The sequence below is a fragment of the Coptis chinensis genome, chromosome 3 (genome assembly GCF_015680905.1).
Source record: "Coptis chinensis isolate HL-2020 chromosome 3, ASM1568090v1, whole genome shotgun sequence".
Classification (NCBI taxonomy): Eukaryota; Viridiplantae; Streptophyta; class Magnoliopsida; order Ranunculales; family Ranunculaceae; genus Coptis; species Coptis chinensis.
This window is the reverse complement of record NC_141458.1, coordinates 83170974-83196960: the sequence shown is the minus strand read 5'-3', so window position 1 is coordinate 83196960 and position 25987 is coordinate 83170974. Positions and strand designations below refer to the sequence as shown.

Below are 25987 nucleotides of genomic sequence, written 5' to 3'. Positions count from 1 at the left end.
GAGTCCCATTGCAGGATAGAGGTGGCCAAGAAACTATTATTGCAGTGAGACGCATTTCCGAAGAAGAGGTTAATATATGACCCTATCTTTGTTTTTGCTTGTAATGAAAACAAAAATTGAGTAACACTTTGTACATTTATCCGTTTTAAGTTACCATTTCATACATTGATTTGTAGTAGTGGAGTTGGCTTCTGATTCTCTTGAGGTAAAACTTCTACCCATTTCGGATACTAGTTTTATTTACTCTTAGTTGTTTGTTACAACATTAAATGGTATTTACCCAAATACTATTCAGTCAAAGAAGTCAAAGATTCTCCTAGGCACACCCAAATACTATTCAGTCAAAGAAGTCAAAGAAGCAATAACATAGGTACTTAATAAATGTTTTTATAAGGTAACATGTATATAAGGTATATGTTTTGGTTGTTTTCCATGGTAATTAAAGTCATTTGGTTTGTATATTTAGGTAGTGTTAGGATTTATTCTTAGTTTAATTATCAAGTGTGCAAGTTATGACAGGTTTTAAATTTATGAAATGTTGAAAATACAAAGGAAACTCTGCCAATTTTTTTTTAGAATGTGATGTTAAGTGATGGTTTTATATTTGAGTTATGTATATCATAAGATATTTTGTATTCTTGAAATCATCTAGAAGAGGATTGTACCTATCTTTGGTCCTTGTCTTTGAGGGTATAGCAAACTCTTCCATGAATTGATGTGTACCAAGCTACATCCAAAGGGGTATATGTGAACATATTATAGTAATTGAGATGAAAATTATACTGAAGCCTTAAAACAATTGTCAGACAACAATTTAAAAAACTTTAGCAATACAAGTATGTTTTCAGTGGTTGCTTGTTTTTCTATTTTGCAGCATATGCACAGCTGAAAACTTAGTTGTTGCACTCTAGGTACTTCGTGTTATCTCAGTGGTTTGTTCTTCTCCACTTTTGATTGTTGCGCACTAGGTACGTCGTGTTTTTTTTTCCAGCAAATATCAATTTTTCTAGTATTATGAGTGAGAAAGTCGAGCATTTATTAGTAAGAATAATTCAAATAACCTGTTCATTGTTGGTGCAGTAGTGGAGTTTGATTTGCAGTAGTGGAGTTTGATTTGTAGTAGTGGAGTTGGCTTCTGATTCTCTTGAGGTAAAACTTCTACCCATTTCGTATACTATTTTTATTTGTTGCTTGTTGTGTTTTTGCAACAACTGAAATTGTGGGTGTTTGTATGCATATAAGGGATATGTTTTGGTTGTGTGCCATGGTAAAGTCATTTGGTTTGTATATTAGGTAGTGTTAGGATTTATTCTTGGTTTAATTATCAAGTGTGCAGGTTATATGTTTTTTATATTTTATTTGTGCATGACTTTAAATTAATTTGAATGACTAATGTAATTTAACTTGGTATTTAGATTCTATGGATGAACTGATAGTTATAGAATTTATGTTTGTCTTTTTGTTGTTGTTGTTGTTTTTTTTTTCATTATTTTACTATATGAGTATTTTAGGCATAATATAGGTGGTCAAAAAGTTGAATAAACAAAGGAAACTCTGTCAAAACATTTTTAGCTATTTTGTTTTATAAACAAGCAAGTTAGTGTTAAAAATATAATGCAATGGTAAAATTGGCTAAATGATTTATACCGTTATTTCTAAGTCTGAGGGAAGATATGATTAGCATTGGTTGATGCATGAATATTAGAATTAGATGTAGGAAAAAAGCCCCGAAACCACGTTTAAGGCAACATTGGAATATCAATAAAAGTACACAGTTAGCATTGGAATATTCTTGATATCACTCAAAGTACAGTTTGGTTCCAGAACACGGTGCACCTACGGGTGATCTGAGAGTTCCTACTTGTTTAAAGATTGGTTAATTCGATCACAAGCCGGATGCGGTTTCTAACTTGACTGTAATTGTTTGATATTGTTAATATTTTGATGCTTGACTATTAGAATTAAATGTACAAAAAAGAGCTAGAGACAATTAAGGCAACATTGGAATTTGAGTTATAGGACCATACCATTGACTTGATCAATGTATTTTTAAATAGGAATCATCAAATTTAATTATGTTTTGGTTTGATTTATATATTAAATTATTCTCGTTTGTGATAAATGAGGATAGAAATGCCAAAGGGATTTGATATCGGGTGGGACCACGCTTATCTGTCAGATCCCCCGAAATAAAAACGGGCATGATGCAAAATACCGTGATAAAATTTTAATTTTGGAGGTGGCATTACAAGGCTGAAAGTACATCTTGGCGGAGGGAACAAAAATGTTGAGAAATGTTTGAAGTGTGGAAAGGAAATTCGAGACATGTTCCGACAAATAATTGAGTCCGGAATTGAGAAGAGAAATGGAAAAAACATAGCTCAAGAACATTATAGAGCTGCCATGCATGCACACCCTCCTGGAGAAGACTCAGACGAGGATGACAACGAGTTCGAGATGGCTCGGCAACAATCTAGAGATGAGTACGAGAGGTTCTGCGAGACGGGCTCGTGGGATAGGAGGGGTCCAACCAGAGAGAACTCCAATGTTCCAAGCACAAGCTCTCGCAAAGGCAAAGGTCTTATGTCTTTCTTCTCCCGTTCGAAGAGCACTAGGCATCCCGAGCTTATTGATGTTGATTCGCCGAGAAGGCCTGATGTTAATCAACCATCTGTCCACCAGATGACGCCAACCGGTAAGTCAAAAGCTGGGGTGTTTAGAACAGCTGTGGCTAGATTTGTACTTTGGGGAAACTTGTCTCCAAATGCAGTGCCCAACAACCCGTATTACAAGCCGATGTTCGATGAGGCATGTCGTGCCGGTCTTAGAGTGACCCCTCCTTCAGCCTATCAACTACTAAATTCATAGTTGCAGAAGCTTAAGGCAGAGTGTAAATTGTATATTGACCATATGAAAATAAAATGGTCTACATATGGTGTCACTGTTATGTGTGATTCCTGGACTAGTCCAACGCGACAATGCTTGATGAACTTCATGGTGTATTGTGATGGGCTCATGACTTTTGATTCGTCCGTTGATCTATCGAAACACAAGAAAGATCACCGCCACTTACTGAAACACATGAGACGTGTTGTTGACAAGGTTGGCAAGGAGAATGTTGTTCAGATTGTAACGGACAACGGGGCGAATTTTAAGAAAGCTGGAGAGATGCTTGCAAGAGAAAATGGTATACTTACAAATAAGTTTTATTCTCTCATTTTAGATTCCTTTTGCAAATAGGTTTTTTGTATGAACTGTCTACTAAACTACTTCATGTACAATAGGGTATAACCTTTTCTAAACCCCATGCGCGGCTCATTCTATAGACCTTATCTTGAAAGAATTTTCTTGAGCCCCATCGACGAAAGCAATCCTTGATCAGGCGAAGGATATCACGTCTTTCATTTATAACCACTCTCGAGTTGTTTCCCTTATGAGGGAAGTGTGTAGTGGAGACTTAGTCCGAGCTGGTCCAACTAGATTTGCTAGTAATTACGTGGCATTGAAAAGTTTGCTGAAGAAAAAGAACAAGCTCTGGTCAATGTTTACTTCCGAAGGATATCTTGAAATCAAGAATGATAATCCTATAGTCCAGATGATGATGGTAGAGGATATTATAAACGACCGAGAATTTTGGTAGAATGTGAAGGGGATTGTAGCTGTATTAGAACCCATTGTGGTTTTATTGCGGAAGGTGGATAGGGATGATAAACCGACCATGCCATTTTTACACAGATGGGTAGAAATAACAATTGAGCAAGTTCGGAGGAAGATTCGCTCGCCTGAATGGATTGTTGGAATCATTAAGAGGAGGTGGAATAACCAATTGGGGCACCCATTACACAAAGCTGGTAATATTTTTGTTAACTCGAGGTTTATTTAATTGTACCATAACTGTTGTAAGCTAATATGCTACAAATTTGCTTGTAGCATACTACCTTAATCCTGCCGTAATTTACGGCCCTGATAGTGAAAATGTTGCATACAATGGGGAGTTCCTCTCAGCAATGCAGACAGTCATTAACCAATTGATCCCAAACCTATCAGATCAATTGGCTTGCTTAAATGAATGTAAAGCTTATCGAGAGGCTTCTGGGGTATTCTCTGCGCCAATTCTTGTATATGGAAGAACCAAAGTCATGCCGGGTTAGTTTCATTGTTAACCCACTACGAACTTGTAACTGACCTATTCTAGTTTTAGTCCATACAAAATTATATAATATGGTCTACATTGTTTGTCATTGACTCAGCTGATTGGTGGATGAATGTTGAAGACGGTTATGTCGACCACTTGAAAACGTTAGCTATACGGATCCTCTCACAAACTACCTCATCATCTGGATGTGAGAGGAATTGGAGCACATTTGGATTCATACACTCGGCGAAACGTTGTAACTCGATAACCGAGTCACTGGAGGATCGAGTCTTTGTCCACTACAACCTTCGACTGAAAAGCAAGTGATAAATGTTAATATGAATAGTCTACCTACGAAATGAACGATGAAACTCAAAACGTAAGTAAACTAAAACTATCTTAAGATGCTTATATTTATCAAAGTTTCCTACTCTCAAGTCTATCGAAATAGAGTGGAGTACTTAATTTGTTCCACTCCTAGTGCTCTAGCATGTAATTGTTTTCTAATCTAATTAGTCGGTCTTAAGTCAATGAGAGCTTTACTTAAGGTGATATACTACGATACTTACTGAATTTGATTACTTGAATTTAACTATGAATGCTATGGAAATATGATTGTGCTTGAATCTAGATAAAGGATTAGAGGGAATTGAATCCACCTCGAATCCAACTTAATAGCCTAACATAGATTCTTGTATCTCGATTCTTACGTTCTCCCGGCAAGAAATTCGAAGTTCTAATCCCTAGTGTTCATGGCATTTTACCGAAGTACTAACTAGCATGTGAGGTCGTCCACCCATTCTCATGGCTTAATCACGACCTTCTAGATTGGAATAGATTCTACAATGTTTCTACACTATACCACTAAGTTTTCATCAAGGCTTTATCAACCCCTCTAATGGAGGTTTTAGCCTTGAGTCATCAAACCATCATTTCCCATTTCATTATAACTACCCATCATATTAAAATTCTAACTTAACTAAATTAACTAACAATGGTTTAATCTATTTAAACTACGGAATGATAATCAACAAGAATTAAAATCAGATCTATAAATTGAAATAACACAATTCGAAATTGCGAAAACAACTATTTTATTTATCTAATCAATCAAGAACAATGATTCAAAGACTTAATCTAAAACAAAAATTTAAAATGGAACTAAAGCTTAATTTAATTAATGAAAACAGATCTAGAATTATCTATATTATTTTAGGTCTAACTAGCTATCCTTAACAAAGAGCTAAACTTTGGTTTTTATACTTTCAGATCCAAAAATCGTGCATGGGCTTGGAGCCATGTTTTGGGCCAGAGAATCAGGCCCAAAACCCAATTCTTTCAGTCCAAAAAGGCCTCTTCAGCTGCAGTTGGTTTCCACAGACTTTTCGTCCACTTCTGCTCCTCTGATTGGGTCAAGGCTTAGACCATTGGAAAGCTCTTTCCGAGTCGGTCGTTTTGACATAAGGTAGGCCCAATTCCGAGGTCTGAGTCCAAAGATACGGCTTTCGGAAGTTCTGCTGACTTGTGTGCTGTTTCAGCCCGTGTCGACTTTTCAGCTTTTGACCGGGCTTTAGGAAGGCTTTATCTTCTTGAATCTTGGCCTTTAATCACAGAACTCCTTAGTAACCGACCTTTTCTCCTTTATCTCACTAAAGTGGCACATTTCTGCACATAATGGACTTTGAAGCCTGAAATGCATAAAAACTAATGTCAGTGTTAACTCTTAATTATTACTCACATAATTGGTCCAAAAGTATGACTGTTAAAGGGTTAAAACTACAGTTTTGGGCTCTTATCAAACCACCCTAAAACGGCATTTTGCTTGTCCTCAAGCAAAGATGAGAAATTAGAATAAGTGACCAAAAATGGAGTTCTATCTACTCGTTTATTTGAGTGCGATTGCATTGACCATATGCAACAAGGCCTTAAACCACTAGGAATTTCCTAGTGGACGAGTTATAGCCTCGTGAGAGTTTTTCAGTGAAGGTACTCACAAACTTCAACTATACTACAACGACTAAGAAATAAAACTATTGTTTTCCTCATTCATGTCCCAACTATCTATACATCTCACTAGCAATTGAATAAGAATAACCAAGTCAAAAACCTAAACTAATATATACATAATAATCAATCATCTATGATACAAATATATATACTATGAGTAATACTATGAAATGCCTAGCAGGTTCATTTATGAAAACTCAGAATAGCGTCCTTAAGTAGGTCCTCACATAAATGTCAAGACAAAACCACTCGATTTTTTCACTCAAGTTTCATTTGCTCAAATTATTGCAGTGGGCACACTTTACCTTACAATCTCAATGACAACAAGGAAGCCGGGGTCGATCAAACACATCTGCCACTTACTATCACACTAACCTATTCCTAATTGAGCTAGAGGTCTTTATTAGGTGTTGCGGGGATTAGGAGATGGTTTAAGAAGGAAGGAAATGGATATTCAAAAGGACAAGTCTGAGATAATAGAGTCTTCATATTATGTAACTTAGAGAAAACCTTGTTATTTTCTTTTGCTTCTATACTTTGTTTCCATCCTTAGCCATATTTTTATTTTTCTTTGGCTTTTGACTCCCTTTTATTGGAGTTTTTATTTATTTCTATATTATTTTTTTTCTTTTCCTTGGATGGAAACTTCTTTTCTTTTTCTGAAGCAACTAACTAATTTTTGTTTACACAGGTTTTTCTCTTCTTCTTTCTTCACTCATTCTATTCTCAGACTTATTCTAAATTGGGTAGGTTGATTTATTTATTTATTTATTTTGTTTTTGTTTTTGTAACAAGGTAAAGGAATTTTGGTTTATGGAAGGCTAAAGAAAGGCTCAGAGGGGCGACTAGCGGAAAATAATTCATAGGTTTGAATTTCTGGCTATATCGATCCAAAAAGGGCCTAAATTCTCGCTTAGGATATGGCATAGTGATCAAGCAAGTGGACGTGTGATATCTCTATCCGGATTTTACTTCTCTCTTGTGTCATTTCTCAAATGTTTTGCTCATATAAGGCTTTAGGCTATATTCTCACAGATTTGTAGAATAAGTACTCTAGCCTAGATTTTAAACTTACCTTGCTAGCAATCATAGATACTCATGTAATATATTTATAGATAGACGCAAAGATTATTACCTATATATTAACCTAAGTTTCTAACAATTATTCTGATGCAAAAGCTACGTGAGACTTCTAGATTGTTAAGAGCATGGAGAAAGAAAACAATACCAATATTCCTAAGTGTATAGCATAACTTATTTATTTATATTTTTGAATTTTTTTTTTAAAAAAATTTTAACTAGAAAATAAATGCATATTATACATATTTATATCCTAACAGATGCCTTAATTACACGTGTAGAAATAAATGCATAACTTCTAGATGGTGGAATGTATTGTGGTTTGTTAGTGTAGAAAGAAGGGAGTTTAAATAGGTTATGAGCTTCCAAAACTAAATCGAATGGGAAGTTCCCTATTTGTTTGAAGGCAATTCCGAAATAGGAAAATTCCCAAAACCGAAAAACGAAACAAGCCATTTTCATGATTTCCTAAAAATCCCGGTATCTTTCATCTTTCGGATTTAGAATAGTAACTTCTAAACTCTCCTAGATTTCATGCTACCACCACACAAGTCATAGATATGCCGATATCGCCAAATTATCAACCTTTCCTCCAAGACAACGTAACATATATATGATCATATAACGACTTATGCTCGGTCTAAATATTTCCACCCCCAACCAAGTCGGAAGGTGGGATAAATGATAAAACAAGTAAAATTTTCGAAAATAACCCATTATATTAAAAATAAAATAAAATAAAAATCCAAACAACATTAAATAAACACATTACTATTTAAATTTAACTCTTGAATTAAAATCCTTCTAATAAAAGCGAAATTATGAAATAACAATGAACTCCAACTTATGGGGTGAACACCTAGTTTTGTGATGATGATGGACCCCGAGATGGAGATTGGCTTGAACCCTCGTCCTTTGGCGACGACTCATGCCTGTCGGACTCGGCTGAAACAGAGTCCTCCCACGGTGGCATCGCGTCGTAGCATCTCTATTCGGAACAAGCGTTGGGCTTCCATCTCAAGCATCGAAAGTATGCGCATCGCATTGGGTTTGTTGTTCACGGTGGATAGTCTCGTGTTATACAAGATATCGCCCGTAACCCCTTCGAGCATTTCAAATCTCCTCTCGAAGGTTCCTTGCTTCTTTTGAACTACTATCCGTCTATTTCGGATATCACCACAAATACCATAAACGACACCAAGGCAGTTTTGCAACACTTGCATGCGTTCTACATTAGAATTACACTTCTCTAATGCATCTTCATCCATCCATGTCATATCTTCCCTTTCATCCTCCGACTCATCCATTTTTTCTTCAGACAACGGCCAAGTCTCTTGGATGCAATCCATATAGATACTTGCATTAGAATGCAATTTGATCTTAATAGGAGCAGATCTTGCGACAGCTCTAAAGGAGAGCATGATCTTAGTGATCAATACGGGAAGAGGCGTTAAACTCTTCCCCACTCCTCGAATCACATTAAACATTAAATCAAAGATGCAGAAATTATACTTCTTTGTTTGCAAAATCCAGAGAACGTGTAGACATTGCAGGCCGATATCACTGACTTTGTCTTTCCCGAGGACGTTCCTACCAATCCACCGAAGCTCTGACCCGGTTGATTGGTTCTCGTGGTGGTCCGGCGGGACGAATGGGATGTCGGATTGTATTCACCCTCCACGACGGTATCCTTCATCAAAGCGGGAACTCCGGTATATGGGGTTCCCTGAATTGTCGTTACTAGGTTGCTTCAAGCGTAATTCCTAATAGTTAGTTACTAACAACCGCCGGCGTTACTTCTCTCCGCGTTCCTCCTAACTTTATGAAAATCATATCCCTTCCAATTCTCGCTTTTTATAAAACTGTTCTACCAAATCATAGTGATAGAACTCCTCGGTTGAGTACCACAATCCGTTCAATATCTCTTGAACATCTCCGCCATAAAAAATGAAACGAAATCGGAAGCAAACGTTTTCCGGCAAAATTCTACGTCGTAAGCGCCATTGAAATTTCTTAGACTACTAATGGTTTGTAGACGTGGGGAGGCGAGTTTGAAGAAAACTACTAAAACGGCGTTGGTGGCGTTGGTGGTGGTGGTGGAACCGTAATTGGTGGGTGTTTTTGAAGTTGGGTTGGTGGTGATGATTGTTTAGAGAAGATTTAAGGTGGATTTGATTTCCTTGTTGTAGGTGTAGTTAGGTTTTCTTCCCTCTCTCTATATTTATTTTTTATTTATTTTTTTTTATTTTGGTTTCCAAAACTTGTAACCGGCAGTTTGGGATTGAAGTGGAAACACTATGCGTGTGGGTTGGGAAGGAAGGAGACGCGCAACGTGCGTGCGGTTTGGGCCCAAGCCCAGTTTGAATTTCGAAATTTTCCGATTTTTCGCACAATTTCAAACTTAATTTGCCGCTTCGTTACTGGCCCGATTTTGGCGAATGAGTTATGGAAATGATCAGTAGAGAATTTCCAATCCAATGATCCATAAAACACTCAATTCCAACCATGGGTGACGTATAAGAGGGTGGAAGAACGCCTCGAAGTGCGTGTGTGACGTAAGTTATGCGAACGAAGGAAATCTAAGTTTAGATTACGTCAACCCAATTGAACTAATGGGCCTAAACAAAACCAATGGAAAGTTCGAGCAATCCCGATGGAAAGATCGACTGCCCACCCCCAAACAAATTTTTAAACACAAAATTTGTTTACAACGTGGGTCGTTTAAAGTCAGATTCCCAAGACTTGTTGGATTGCTATTTCTATGATTTTAAGAATTTTAATTTTAATTTTATTTGTTTATTATAAGAAACACGAAAACAATAAATACATAATTCACTTCATAGAGGAACATGACTCAAAAACCGAGAAAACATGCAAAAGTGGAAAACGTGAATTATGTGAACTGTGGACTTAGGATCCGGTACTTACAGCCACACACTCCATAGGGGAGGGCCCGGTTACTGAATGGTGCACTTATCAGTATATGGAAATGAAAGTAAGTACACCAAATGTCAAGGGTCAGTCTTCATAGACAGGGTCCTGTAAAAGGACTTCCTCTACATCAGGGGACAGAAGTTCATGAAAATGTTTTAACCGTTGACCATTAACTTGAAAGGTACTATTGTCATTTGGATTTACCAAGGTAATTGCCCCGTAAGGGGTGACTTCAGTAACTAGAAAAGGGCCAGACCAACGGGTTTTTAGTTTGCCTGGGAAAACATGTAGACGGGAGTTGTAAAGCAAAACCTTTTGACCGACCACAAACTCTTTGCGCAAGATATGCTTATCATGAACACGTTTCATGTTAGCTTTATAATCCTTCGCGAGATCGTACGAATCGCTACGGATTTCTTCAAGCTCATTCAATTGCAACTTGCGTTTGACACCTGCCTCATCAATATTGAAGTTAAGGCTTTTTATAGCCCACAGAGCATGGTGCTCTAATTCAACGGGCAAATGACATGGTTTCCCAAATACAAGTCTAAAGGGAGATATACCTATAGGAGTTTTGAAAGCAGTTATATATCGCCATAAGGCATCCGATAGAGGCTTTGACCGGTCTTTCCTATCGGGGGTTCTGATTGTTTCTAAAATCTTTTTGATTTCCCTATTAGAAACTTTTACTTGTCCGCTAGTTTGTGGATGATAAGGAGTTGCTACTTTGTGTGTAACTCCATACTTTTTCACTAGGGATGCAACAACTCTGTTGCAAAAATGTGTTCCACCATCACTAATGATGGCTTTAGGAATGCCAAACCGACAGAAAATATATTCTTTAATAAAAAATACAACGGTCTTATGGTCATTGCTACGGCAAGCTAGGGCCTCTATCTATTTATACACGTAGTCCACGGCAACTAGAATATAAATGAAACCGTGGGAAACCGGGAAAGGACCCATGAAATCAATGCCCCAAACGTCAAAAATTTCTACGATCAAGATTGGATTTAATGGCATCATATTACGTTTCGTGATTCACCCAAGTTGTTGGCAACGAATACACGTCTTGCAATGCACTTGGGCATCCTTAAAAAGGGTAGGCCAATAAAATCCACATTGAAGAACTTTAGCGGCTGTTTTCATCCCACTAAAATGGCCACCACACTCTTTGTCATGGCAGAACGATAGAACTTCATTGTATTCCCACTGGGGAATACAACGACGAATAATCTGATCCACACAATACTTAAAAAGGTAGGGCTCATCCCAGTAGTATAACTTAACTCTGGCCAAAAACTTCTTACGTTCATTTCTTGACCAATTATAAGGCATAACATCAGCCGCTAGATAATTTACAATGTCAGCATACCATGGTGCTGAAAAAATGGCATACAGATGCTCATCAGGAAAAGAGTCCGGTATGGACTCAGAATCAGTCTGATCGTCGTTTGTGAGTCTAGATAAGTGGTCGGCAACTACGTTTTCGACCCCTCTTTTGTCCTTTATTTCTAATGTGAACTCTTGTAGGAGAAGGATCCATCGGATTAATCTCTGCTTAGCATCCTTCTTTGCAAGAAGGTACTTTAAGGGCTGCATGGTCCGTGTAAACTAAAGTTTTAGAACCAACCAAATAAGGATCTAAACTTATCTAAAGCATAAATGACGGCTAAGAATTCTTTTTTTTCTGTAGTTGAATAATTTTTGTTGAGCATCGTTTAATGTTTTACTAGCATAATAAATGACAGTGGACTTATTATCTAGTTTTTGTCCCAAGATCGCACTAACCGCATAATCACTAGCATCACACATGAGTTCGAAAGGTTTTAGACCAATCGGGAGGTCTGTATAATTGGTGCAGAGGTTAGGCATGCTTTTAAAGTTTCAAAACCTGCTTACGGTTAAAATTAAAATCAAAGATTGCATCTTTCAAAAGCAGATTAGTTAAAGGCCTAGCTATTTTCGAGAAGTCTTTAATAAATCGCCTATAAAAACCTGCATGGCCTAGAAATGCTCCAATATCACGGACAGTCCATGGTTTAGGTAGAATTGCTATCTTATCTAGTTTGGCCTTATCCACTTCGATGCCATCACTAGATACAATGTGACCTAGTACTATGCCCTTTTTCACCATGAAATGACACTTTTCCAGTTTTAAAACGAAGGCTTTTCTTTTCTTCACACCTTGTCAAAACCTTAGACAAAGGTTAGACAAACGATGCGCGGGAAGGAGTCTCCATAGATAGAAAAATCATCCATGAAAACTTCCATAAAGCGCTCTACCATGTCACTAAATATATGAAGTATACACCGCTAGAAGGTTCCAGGAGCATTACAAAGGCCAAAAGGCATTCGTTTATAGACATACGTTCCAAGGGGACATGTGAAGGTAGTCTTTTCTTGGTCATCAATATCAATAATAATCTGAAAATAGCTTGAGTAGCCATCCAGAAAATAATAAAAAGCATGACCAGCTAGGCGTTCGAGCATTTGATCTATAAAAGGTAAAGGAAAGTGATCCTTTCATGTCATAGCATTTAAACGTCTGTAATCAATACGATCCTCCATTTCATAGGACCAGGTGACAACATAGTCACCCCTTTCCGCTACTTAACCATGGTAACTCCCCGATTTCTTAGGAACTACATGAATGGGGCTTACCCATTCGCTATCGAGATGGGGTATATGATACCCCATCGATCGTAGTAATCGTAAGACTTCTTCCCTAACCACCTCTTTCATGGCGGGGTTCAAGCGACGTACCGAGGTTCATGAGAAAGTCTTCGTTATCCTCCAAATGGATAATGATGAGTGCAAACACTAGGGTCAATTCCCCTTAATGTCAGCTAGGGACCAACCAATCGCAGACCGATGTTCCCTAATCACCCGGATTAAACGTGTCTCTTCATCCATAGATAACAGAGAAGATATAATTACCGGATGACTACCATCCGGATCGAGTTGAATATATTTTAACTCTGGGGGAAGGGGTTTAAGCACTGGGGTGGGAGGAAAATCAATAGATGTTTTTCGTCGGGGTCCTCATTTTGCATAATGAATACTTGCTTAGGTAGCAAGTCTTCATACTCAATATGTGGAGCAAACCGGCGTCTACAATTAGTGTGGACTCAAGGATGGTGTTGACTTCCTCTAAGTAGGAGTCATTTACAAAATCTGACTTTCCAAAAGAAAGGAATTTGTACATATTGTTTTCGTGAAACGTGTTGTTAAAATAATCTTGAGCTAAGCTCGATCATGCTAACCTCCCCATCTATAGATCTAATCTGGTAACTGTTTCATCATTTTAAAAACATTTACCTCAACCGTGAGATGGCCAAAAGATAAGGATATCTTACCATCGCGGCAATTAATAAGTGCATTGGTAGTTGCTAAAAAGGGCTTTCTAAGATGATCGGTCTGAGTCATTAGCGAATTTCGTATCGAGGATAACAAAATCCGCAAGATAGTAGAAATTGAACCTTAACAAGCACGTTTTTCCACTACACCCTTAGGATACTTAATAGACCCGTCCGCTAATTGCAACGCTATTTTTGTAGGTTGCATTTCTGTAGACCTATTTGTTTATACAAGTAATACGGGAGTAAGTTAACACTCGCCCCCAGGTCTAATAAAGCGGTCGTCGTGTGGGAATCTCCTAAGGTGCATTTTACAGTAGGATGACCAGGGTCCTTGTACTTAACAATTCCATTATTTTCGGATAAAGTTGGAAATTGTTCAGTTAAAAAGGCGTCTTTCGGTATGTTGGTCTTACGCCTAGTAGTGCACAACTCTTTAAGAAACTTAGCGTGATTAGGTAGCTTTTTAATAGCTTCGAGAAAAGGAAGGTTTATCGTTAGATTTTTGAAAACGTTCCTAATCTCCTCGGTTGGTATCCCCGGTTAGCATGGCTAATTTTTGAGGGAATGGTGGTTTCGCTTCTATATTTAGCGTATGGCTCGACTTGATGTGTAACCTTGGCTTTCGTTTCTTAGGTTGTGGTTTAACCGGTACCTCTACGGTGGTAGGTTCTTGGTTTCTATTTCAGTATCTAGTTCGATATCCGGTGTAGGGAGGACTGATGGGGTAACTATAGGCATAGTTACTTTGTTATCAACCACTTTTCCAGAGCGGAGAGTGGTGATGGTATTTAGGTCACCTACTATTGTCGTTTCCGTACTAGTATTACGTTTTACCTCAAAGGCGTGGTTTGTTGTTTTAGGGTTTGGTATCGCTTTTTGTCCCGAAACGCCTTTTGGTTGGAGGGCTTTCTCTTGGGCTAACTGTTGTATGCCCCGATTTATGGATTGTAATATCTGTTGGTTTGATTGAGTCATTGATTGGAAAAGTTGTTGGGTAACCTCAGTATAAAGCGCCGATACGGTCCGGTTGTGTAGGTGTAGTAGTCAGGTGGTGCGAATTGGAACTATCTCACGTTGATTATTTATGGGTGGGTTTTGATAGTTACTATTGTTAACCGAACGATACCTCTATTGGTATTATAATTATTATAATTATTCTGACCTTGTGCTACACCTTGTCGTGGTTTGGCGCTTTGGTTGTTATAATTATTATAATTTCCCGACCTTGTCCCTGTCCTTGCCTAGTTGGAGCTTGATTATAGTTGTTTGTTTGCCTAACATTTTGGTTATTAAAACCACGAGTTGTAACTTGTTGATTGTTTCGCCAACTAAAGTTGGGATGTTGTCTCCATGGGGCATTAGGAATAGGATAGTTATTAATGGAGCAAACATTATCTTGCTCTAATTGTTGTTGTTTCATAGGCGAGGAGGACAATAGAGTCAGGGTGCTCAGGACTCAAACAGAAATTACATGGGTTGGAGTTGACATTCATGATGGGAATAGGCTTTTGTTGAATAGAAATAGCCTCTACTTTTTTAGTTAGAGATTCGATTAAATTTTTAAGTTAAGGTCGGGTTTCATCTCAAAAACATACCGGGCGCCTTAATCGTTGAAGAAGAACTAGCAGAGCGGGGATATCATCACTCCCCCCCCAATTGTTATTGCGTTTAGTTTGTTCTTCTAAAAATTTATAAGCCTCGAGGCTCCTTTACTTAGGAAACTACCCCCATTCATTATGTCAAGGACTTCTTTATGGTGATGTTGAAGTCCTTTGAAAAAGGCATGAACTAACGTGTCTTTGCTAGGTTATGGTGTGGACACTCTATTAGCAGATCGGTGAACGATTCCAAGCCTTTAAAATGATTCATGAGGGTTCCGGCCGGAAGAAATGAATCTTGGAAAGCATTTCATCCGTCTTTAGGGGTGGGTAAAAATGTTCCATAAATAGTGAACAAGTTTAGCCCACGAAGTCCACAGAGTTAGCGCTTGGGCGCTTAACCAAGACGCCTTTATCGGCTAAGGTGAAGGGAAATACCCCGGTTTAATTTGTTCCGCACCAACCGTAGGATGATGGAATGTTGTAAGGACTTGTTCAATCCGACGCATGTGTTGGTAAGGTTTTTCATGGCCTAAACCATGGAAAACGGGTAACAAATTAAATATGTTTGGGGGGATTCGAAAATCCCCCATTGGGTCTGCTAGAACGATGCAAGATTTAGGGCTATCGCTCAAAGCTTTGTAGAAGTCGGAGAGGAGTCTCTCTTTCTTCACCCATTATGTCAGGTATGGTTGGTGGAATAGTAGTTAGAGGTGTTATGATTGGTATACTCGATATGTTTGTTTGTTGACGGTTAATTACGTTCGGTGTTTTTCTCCGACCAGACCTTAATCTCATGCAAGTCTAAGTCTAAACACGAAAACAACCCAAACAATCTTGATATATTAGTATGAACCTCTAACTGGAGATGCGAGGTATGGAAGAAAGGAATACCTGAAAGCGTCCTTGCTTCGCTTATGAATAGCGTCTTGTTTACGCGTGTTCAGTGTAAATAACAAGTTAGAACACTGAAAAACTTAAAAATCGGGTTCAAACAAACTCGTAGAAATCCGCAAAAAATTTTGCTTTAGTGGCGAGCTGCTTCGGAGAGGCGCGGTCGCTCCTAGTCCAACACGGAACGCTGGTCGCGTTTGGTAAGAGGGCGGGTCGCGCTCAAAGTCCAGACTATCCAAAGTAGCGCTAGCTCCTTATAGGCGCCTTTATATAAGCGCTCCGTGTAATGTAATTTTTCCCAGAATTTTTCAACGCTGAAACGAATAACCCACGAGTATGAATCAAACAAGGGTGGGTGGGTTTAATGGGACTTAAAATGACTAATTCTACTATGAAAACAATGCTAAAGTGCAACTAAGATGGCAGCGGCGCCATTTGATAAAAGTTAAAATGAATAGTCTACCTACAAAATGAACGATGAAACTCAAAACGTAAGTAAACTAAAACTATCTTAAGATGCTTATATTTATCAAAGTTTCCTACTCTCAAGTCTATAGAAATAGAGTGGAGTAACGAATTGTTCCACTCCTAGTGCTCTAGCATGTAATTGTTTTCTAATCTAATTAGTCGGTCTTAAGTCAATGAGAGCTTTTACTTAAGGTGATATACTACGATACTTACTGAATTTGATTACTTGAATTTAACTACTTAATGCTATGGAAATATGATTGTGCTTGAATCTAGATAAAGGATTAGAGGGAATTGAATCCACCTCGAATCCAACTTAATAGCCTAACATAGATTCTTGTATCTCGATTCTTACATTCTCAACGACAAGAAATTCGAAGTTCTAATCCCTAGTGTTCATGGCATTTCACTAACTAGCATGTGAGGTCGCCCACCCATTCTCATGGCTTAATCACGACCTTCTAGATTGGAATAGATTCTACAATGTTTCTACACTATACCACTAAGTTTTCATTAAGGCTTCATCAACCCCTCTAATGGAGGTTTTAGCCTTGAGTCATCAAACCATAATTTCCCATTTCATTATAACTACCCATCATATTAAAATTTAACTTAACTAAATTAACTAACAATGGTTTAATCTATTTAAACTACGGAAATGATAATCAACAAGAATTAAAATCAGATCTATAAATTGAAATAACACAATTCGAAATTGTGAAAACAACTATTTTATTTATCTAATCAATCAAGAACAATGATTCATAGACTTAATCTAAAACAAGAATTTAAAATGGAACTAAAGCTTAATTTAATTAATGAAAACAGATCTAGAATTATCTATATTATTTTAGGTCTAACTAGCTACCCTTAACAAAGAGCTAAACTTTGGTTTTTATACTTTCAGATCCAAAAATCGTGCATGGGCTTGGAGCCATGTTTTGGGCCAGAGAATCAAGCCCAAAACCCAATTCTTTCAGTCCAAAAAGGCTTCTTCAGCTGCAGTTGGTTTCCACAGACTTTTCGTCCACTTCTGCTCCTCTGATTGGGTCAAGGCTTAGACTATTGGAAAGCTCTTTCCGAGCCGGTCGTTTTGACATAAGGTAGGCACAATTCCGAGGTCTGAGTCCAAAGATACGGCTTTCGGAAGTTCTCACGACTTGTATCTTTGTTTCAGCCCGCGGTCGACTTTTCAGCTTTTGACCCGGGCTTTAGGAAGGCTTTATCTTCTTGAATCTTGGCCTTTAATCACGGAACTCCTTAGTAACCGACCTTTTCTCCTTTATCTCACTAAAGTGGCACATTTCTGCACATAATGGACTTTGAAGCCTGAAATACATAAAAACACGTAATCAGTGTTAACTCTTAATTATTACTCACATAATTGGTCCAAAAGTATGACTGTTAAAGGGTTAAAACTACAGTTTTGGGCTCTTATCAGCAAGCATGTCCAACTAAAGAACCAATTTGAAGAAGAGAAGAAGATCTTGGACCTCACATTATTGTACCCAGTCGATAATGACTCAGACTGTCCTATTTTTGATTGGATCGATGATAGAGAGAGAACCCCTGAGGCATTATTAGATGAAAGTGGTCGTCCTAATTCATACATTGCAGAGCAATCTGGTGTGCCAATAGATGGAAATTGGGAACCTGTTCCGAATCCCAATCTTGAGGATAACTTTGAAGCAGCTCAATCTCCTAATGACACTCAACTTGATGGTGAAACATATTATGATCCTGATGCATGGAGAATGCTTAGTGATGGGGAGCACGATAATGCTTACAATGTTGTTGATGACGATAACGATAGCGATGATGATGATCATGATCATGCTCAAGTTCGTGCTAGTGGGCCTAGTCGAGGAGGTGGTGGTGGTCGTGGAGATGGTAGTGGTCCGAGTCGAGTAGGTGGTGGTGGTCCTCCTGGTTGTGATGATGATCATGCTCAGGTTCGTGCCAGTGGTCCAACTCGAGGAGGTGGTGGTGGTCGTGGAGATGGTAGTGGTCCGAGTCGAGTAGGTGGTGGTGGTCCCTCTGGTTTTGATGATGATCATGCTCAAGTTCATGCTAGTGGTCAAAGTCGAGGAGGCAGTGGTGGTCGTGGAGATGGCAGTGGTCCGAGTCGAGTAGGTGGTGGTGGTCCTCCAAGTTTTGATGGTAATGATGGGGTTCAGTCACAACAACCTAAAGTTTCCATTAGTGGTGGTGTTGGGTCACAACGGGTGACATCACCAAGGTCACAACAGTCAAGGGGTGGGTCCTCAATGCAGCAATCAAGGGGTGGATCCTCACAACAATCAAGGGGTGGGTCCTCACAGCGCCCACCAAGTGGTAGGGGTGGATGCACTGTTGTTGGGTCTCAACAAGCAACTGGTGGTTCCTTACAGTGCCATGATAATAGAGGAGTATACTTTACTGAAGAGGATGGGTTTGACCATGCAACTCAAGACTCTGACCATGGTGCTTCCGCCCAACGAGGATCTCGTCAAAGAAAAGGTCGACAAAGGAGAGCAGATCCTACACAGAGCACGGACTCCAGCAATTGTTTTTATGGGCAAGGGTCGTCTACTGGGGTCGAGATGTCTGTGGACTCGTTGGCGGGCCAATTTGGAGGATTGTTTTCTTACGATCAGCCTTATGGATATTCTTCTACTGGTTCAAATATGGTTGAATATTCTACAGACTCTTCATATGCGAATCCTCCAGAAGAATATTCACGTTCTCAATATTATGGGAATTGGAATGATCCTCAAGCATACTCTACTGCTTCCACCTATGCTACTTCTTCGGAACAATATGCGTCCCCTCAGTCTTATGGAGATTGGAATGCTCCATCTCGTGAGTATTCTACTGAATCTACATTTGTGCTACCTTCAGAACAATATGCACCTCCTCGTCATTCTTATGGAGGACGGAATGAAAGGGACCAAAGTATGGAAGATGTTCAGCTATTCTCGGACCATAGTGTGGACATGCCTCCACCTACATGGGGAACTATATGGGAACCTTCGAGTTGACCCGTTGTTGAGGAAACTGGGTATCCGATTATTGGTTACCTTCAATTGTGTGGCAAGAACTTGGATCAGTCAGCGTATGACTTGTACGTGGAAAACTTTAAGAATTAGTTCGGCCAAACCCTCACTTGGAACCAGTATTGTAATGATTTTCTTTTTGAATCGGCATTACATGGTGTCAAAGGCATACAAGAAGGTCGCAAATCATTCTGGCAGTAATCTTCTTTGTAATGGTTTGGAGTGTCAGCCTCTGTTGGTTTGGAATAAAGTTAAAGTGTTTTTGTATTGGCTGTCAGTTTTTTATCATGTTTAATGGTTTGGAGTGTCAGCCTCTCTGTTGGTTTTGAATAAAGTTTGAGTCATAGTACAAAATATCACTATGTTTTGTGAGTTCTTTATGTCTATGGATTAGTTGTAATTGTTATGTTTTTGGTGAGCCACTTAGATCTTGAAGAAAAATGTAGAGCTCCATGCAGCTTCGGAATGCCGTAGTAATTGTTCTGGTAAGGAGAAAACAATAATCTTCCTATGGGGTTTTATTTGTTTTAATTAAGTCGAGTGTCTAGTAACAAAAAGAAGCTATATTGATAAGCTTTGTCTTTGATGGACACTTGTACTTAGGATTGGCAGCAGAGAAGCTAGAATAGGGAGATGACAATCATATAAAACAAATTTCAGATCAGTATCCAGGGGGATTTGATCTGGTTCTTGGAGCTGATATTTATATCCTTCAATTTCATATGTTTTCTTCTTAATGTAGTGTTGGGCTTGCTTATTTCTTAGTTACAATTGCATCTTTTTGAATTTCTTGACGCACTGTACGCTTTCAACAACATAGCATCTCTCCACTTTTTGATACTGTGAACCAACTTTTCCACCTCAGAGAAGTAAACTGCTGCAAGTTCATACTAGCTTATGTTTCTCGAGCTAAGTGGTGAATGAAGATGCTTACTCGTTGTGTAATTATGACTCTGTTCACAACCTGTAACCAAAGGTCTTATAATTTGTAGTTATCCTGATTTTAGTAATCGCATTGAATCTTGTTGCTCTTGATTGATGCCCCTGTTACTTGCTTATCCCTTAAAGATTCTATTAGCTTATCAACCTTATTTTAACTTCTAAGAGTAGCTATCTTGAAATCTATAGGTTTGTTTCTTAAAATCTATAGCTTGTCTTGAAAGAATTACCTTTCCAGCTCACATATGTTATTCACTTATTTGACTTGCTTTCTTCAATTCTTAATCTAGCTAGTTTATCATTTCATATGTGTTTGGAATTGTGGAAATCAAAGATAAGTAGAAAGTCGTAACAATTTTGAAATTTTATTCCTCTACTTTGAGCCCTCGATGTGAATTTGAACCAAGCTGTTCCTTCCTCTAGTTAGCTTGAATTTGTCGATATTTGATTCGAGGGTTGGTTACTTGACTTAACTGGCACTAGTCGAGATGGTTAAGTAACCGGTTCTACGAATCAGTATATCTTTTAGTAGTTGGGTGTAGTTTTATTGGATTTCCAAGTTATGACAGGATTTAAGTTAATGAAATGTTGAAAATACAGAGGAAATTCTGCCGAAATTTTTGTAGGATTTTTTTGATTCGAGGATTGGTTACTTGACTTAACTGGCACTAGTCGAGATGGTTAAGTAGCCGGTTCTGCGAATCAGTATTTCTTTTAGTAGTTGGGTGTAGTTTTATTGGATTTGAAGGTTATGACAGGATTTAAATTTATGAAATATCGAAAATACAGAGGAAACTCTGCCGAAATTTTTGTAAGATTTTTCTGTCTCTGTGTAGTTTAGGTTTTGCTTAGTTGGTCTATATCACGTCCAGAGTTTTGTAATAATTAAAGATGCCACGTGTCTTTGGTATTCAATGACTGTTTTATTGTTATCTTCGTTCTCTTATCTCTTATCTCTTTGGAAATGCTAGGGCTAGTTGTTCTTGTGTGCGCGCATCTGTGCTGAAGATTCATACGTGAAGGAATCATCATAAGAAAAGATGATGAAATTAGTCTCAACAGAAAAGATGATGAAATCGGTCTCAGCAGAAAACGTGTCTGAAATCAATGAGAGTTATATTGATAAAAGCATGGGAATAATGATGGTCAATGGTCCGAACGAGACGATGGGTAAGGTTCTAGAGTTCTTGCAAGAGGAAAAGGATCATGATCATAGAAAAGGAGAGGATCTTCTTGATTCAGTGTTGTTTGTTGGGAAGTACTTGGTGGAATCACCCTTTGCCTGCATGCTGCATGCTAAAGGCTCTGGATCTTCTCGAGTACCTTCTTTCCATCAAGGGTGAGGACGAACCAAGACCATTCTATTCTGTTTTATTTATGCTTCCTCTATTGTCCCAAATAACAACCTCCATTGAAGGATGTAAAATCCTGGCTTCAACCAAAGGGCTACAATATGTTGTAGATTGCCTGATCAAGATGATGGATGCGGTTTATGGCAGTGATGGGGAGGATACTAGTGGGAGCATAGTTTTGGCAAGTGATGTAATTGAACACGTCATATTGACAACTGATGAAGTGGATTGAGTTGTGTTGGTCGTCTCACGAAGGCGTTAGAGTGTTGGATAGACTCTATAGAGGCAGGCATCTATGGACATCGGGGTTACTGTGCCTTCACGCTCTCATCATGGATTCAATCACAACAAAAGATCTAATAGATGCTTATATGATTGAACGCTCAGTGCAAGTGCAACAAGTATTGTAATATGTAGAAAAAAAATTCAAGATTCATTGTTAAAGAATGAAAAGTCAATGTAATATGTAGGAATTCTGAGGTGTATTTTTGATTATTAGAGAGTAATTTATATTAAAAGTATGACTGTGAGGAAATAATATATTTATATATATTATGCATGTGTTCAACACGAATCAGGAAAACTCATGGAAGATCGTTATAATATAACACCTTGTCTAGAACGAGGTGATAACCTCCAGGACTCATGATAGATCGTTACAACATAACACCTCGTCTAGAACGAGGTGACAACCTGGCACATGCACACAACGGGTAGTAACGCTCAACGTAGCTGTGTTAGTTAAAGTCGTAGCATCAGTCGCGCTTATAAATACACTGGCTAAAAGCTCATTTATTCTCATCAAGACAAGGACTTGAGCTGACAGAGGAAAGGGGGGATCAATGTCTGACTTGACTCAAGTTCATCACAAAATCTTGATATGTAGGCAGCTCGTCCCAAAGCGAGCTCAGTCAAAACTCGACCCATCACAATCTTCTCTATTATTCACACTTGTAAGGACTGATCAAATTCAACATTTATAATGACCACATTCAAGAAAATATAAATATTTGTCGATATTTGTCGATATTTGTGGATATTTATCGATATTTGTCGATATATCGCGATATATCTATGATATTTGCAGTCAGAAATATCTACACATAGTCTATGGATATTTGTCGATATTTATATTTCGATATATCTCGATATATCCACGATATTTACAAATACCAAAATGTAATATATCCCCACATAGGGGGATATATCCACGATACATATCTATAAATCAGAGGTCGATATTTTGCCATATCCCGATATTTTGTACTATGGTGTGAGTATGTCTGCTTGTTGTTACACTTGCTATATTTTGTATGCCTTTTGTTACACTTACCATGTCTGCTTGTTGTTACACTTGCTATATATTGTATGCCTTTTGTTACACTTACTATATATATATATATATATATATATATATATGCACACGCTGTATGCTGTCTTGTGCCTCGTTTTATAAACTGGTGATTTTAGAGTGAACTGGTTGTTAATATGGTTTAAAGTTTTAAACTCTAGTTATAACGTCGGTTTCATGTGTATAGGTCAGTCTGTGCAGGACGACTGACGTTGATGTGCCAAAGTAATGACAATGACAATGACAACTATGGGATGTTTAACAGTTCTTGTTGTTTTGTAATGGTAGTTGAATTTGCTCAATATCTCTAATCATGACTATTAGGTAGGGGTGATAAAAGGGCCGGGCCGGGCTAGCCCGCCCTCAAACCATAAAAGCCCCTCATGATTGAGGGCGATTTCCCAGCCCTATTTGATATTGAGGGGCGGGTCGAGTAGGGTCAAGCATGAAAACTCAAGCCCTTAACCGCCCTCGCCCCTCATTTTGAGGGCCAAATGAGGGCGGATTCGGGCCCGATCTAATTATACTTCACTAGTTTACTATTTTTTGTAATTTTTTTTTTTTTTTTTTTTTTTTTTTTTTTTTTTTTTTGTAATTGATTTTAATGATATGTATATAAGTATACAAAACTAATTCTTATATCTTTTAGAAAAAAATAGATAGAGATGGTGGAAGAGATGATATTCTTAAAATATCTACATTTTTAATACTTAACTATGTTGTTAGGTTGGATTTTGCTTTATGTATGACTTATATACATATCATTAAATCAATTACAAAAGTGCATATATTATATTATGTTATAATTTATCCCCTATTGAAAACTAATTTAATAATTTTTTTATACAATTTAGATAATTATAGTATAATACATAAATATAATGTAAAATAACAAGAAAATATGGTTTTCTTTTAGGGTTTACACAAATATATAGTATAATACATAAATTATCACCTCTATTTTGGGTTTACACAAAATAATCATAATTCACTTATCTTTTTATATTTGAACTATTTTACTCAAATTACAAAATACCTCATATGATATGTGGTAAACTACTATTATTAAACATCATTTGTAGTGAAAATATTTAGTTCAAATAGGGATAATTGTGGTACCTTACATATATAATGTAAAAAAATAAAATATATCTTATCGAAAAAAAAAATACTGAGGGCCAAGTGAGGGCTTGGAAGGGCCAAATGCGGGCCGGGCCTATGCTCCAGAACCTAGACCCTAGCCCGCCCCTAACAAGCATGAGGGCCGGGCCAGCCCGCCCCTCAAATCTGTGAGGGCCAACTTTTGAGGGTTTTGACGCGCATTTTTGAGGGCCGGGTCGGGCCGGGTTGAGGGCCTGAGGGCCAAATTATCACCCCTACTATTAGGGGTGTTTATGGGTCGGTTCTGGGTCGGTTTTTACCGGTTTCGATTCTGGGTCTATTTTTAGCGGTTTTTATCGGGTTCGGTTCTTTTAGATTTTTTTTTATATTTTGAAAACCCGGACCCATACTCATTAATTAAGTCAGTTCCGGTTCCGGTTTCGGGTTATACATTTTTATTGCTAAAATTATTATTTTTAATTATATAACCGATATAAAAGTTGGTTTACGGCAACTATAATACTTGTCATCGATACTTTTGTCCTCTCATAAGAAGTAATGGTCCTAAATTCAATAATAATATTTGAAAGTTATCTAAATATTTTAAATACATTCTCATACATTATATGTATGTATATATTTTAAATCAAACATATGTATATTATACTATACGTAATGCGTCATATATAGAATAAATACTACATGTACCACAATTGTTAATTAGCATTACACGTATTCATTATCTAATATATATACATGTAATATATCAAGCACGTACACGTTCATGCATTAGTTAATATAGACAGTACATAAGTTAATTCATAGTATACGACTATACGTATAGACGTAGACACGTAAACATTATTATTAATATTTATAATACACATATTTAATGTAATATTATAAAAGATGCATTTAATAACACACATTCACTATTATGCTAAATGTTATATATATTTAGTATAATTTTATACCTAACAAATATAGACTATATATAATACTATATATAATAATAATGTTTGGGTTTGTTTTTATTTAGTGTAATATAATATTAAATTTTATATATCAAAATCAAACTAATCGGTTCCGGTTTCGGTTCCGGTACCCATCGGTTTTTTACTATTCGGTTCTAGTGGTTTCGGTTTTTTATCAGGTCGGTTTTTGAAGACCCACTTTGAATGAGTCTAACATTTTAAGACCCAGACCCGCTATAAATGGTTCCAGTTTCGGTTCGGGTAATTGAGTACCCATGCACACCCCTATTGACTATAAAGATTAATTCGAGTTTTGCCTATTATTCTTGCTTTATGTTTGAATTTCATAAGCAGGAAGATCCACCAAGGTTGAACAACTATTTATTTATTTTTAAATAATTCATATCATAGCATTGTTTAAAATAAAAGACAGCCCTATAAATCCACCCTCAGACACCACCACTGTGTTGTTTTTTTCCAAAAAATGACGCATAGAAGTTGTCTAGGTGGTTTTGTTTGTAGGGGCTTCTGATTGCCTTTTTTTAAGCAATGAAATTCATTCAGTTGATGGAAAGCAATAGGTTAAGAGCTGATGTTGTGATTTATAGTATTATTTTACTCCACATGTGCGAAGAATGAAAATTGATTGAAGCAAAATAACTTTTTCAGAGCCTTTTTACCAAATAAATACAGCACAACACCATAACATATAACACAATATATATTCACTCGCTTCTGTAAGAAAGCTCTTCTTAGA

At 37.6% G+C, this 25987-nt stretch overlaps 1 long non-coding RNA gene across 3 annotated transcripts; it reads left to right on the top strand.

Annotated features, from left to right (window-relative positions):
- LOC147511156 (uncharacterized) lies at positions 1-22027 on the top strand. Of its 3 annotated transcripts, none has more exons than XR_015219217.1 (6): positions 1-68; positions 875-968; positions 1081-1149; positions 19941-19998; positions 20117-20429; positions 21424-22027. It is a non-coding gene; the product is annotated as an uncharacterized LOC147511156 (long non-coding RNA). The 3 variants fall into 3 exon arrangements; XR_015219215.1 differs by lacking the exon at positions 1-68 and adding an exon at positions 150-205; XR_015219216.1 differs by lacking the exons at positions 1-68; positions 19941-19998 and adding an exon at positions 150-205 and having other exon boundaries at positions 20379-20429.
- The last annotated feature ends 3960 nt before the right edge of the window (positions 22028-25987 follow it).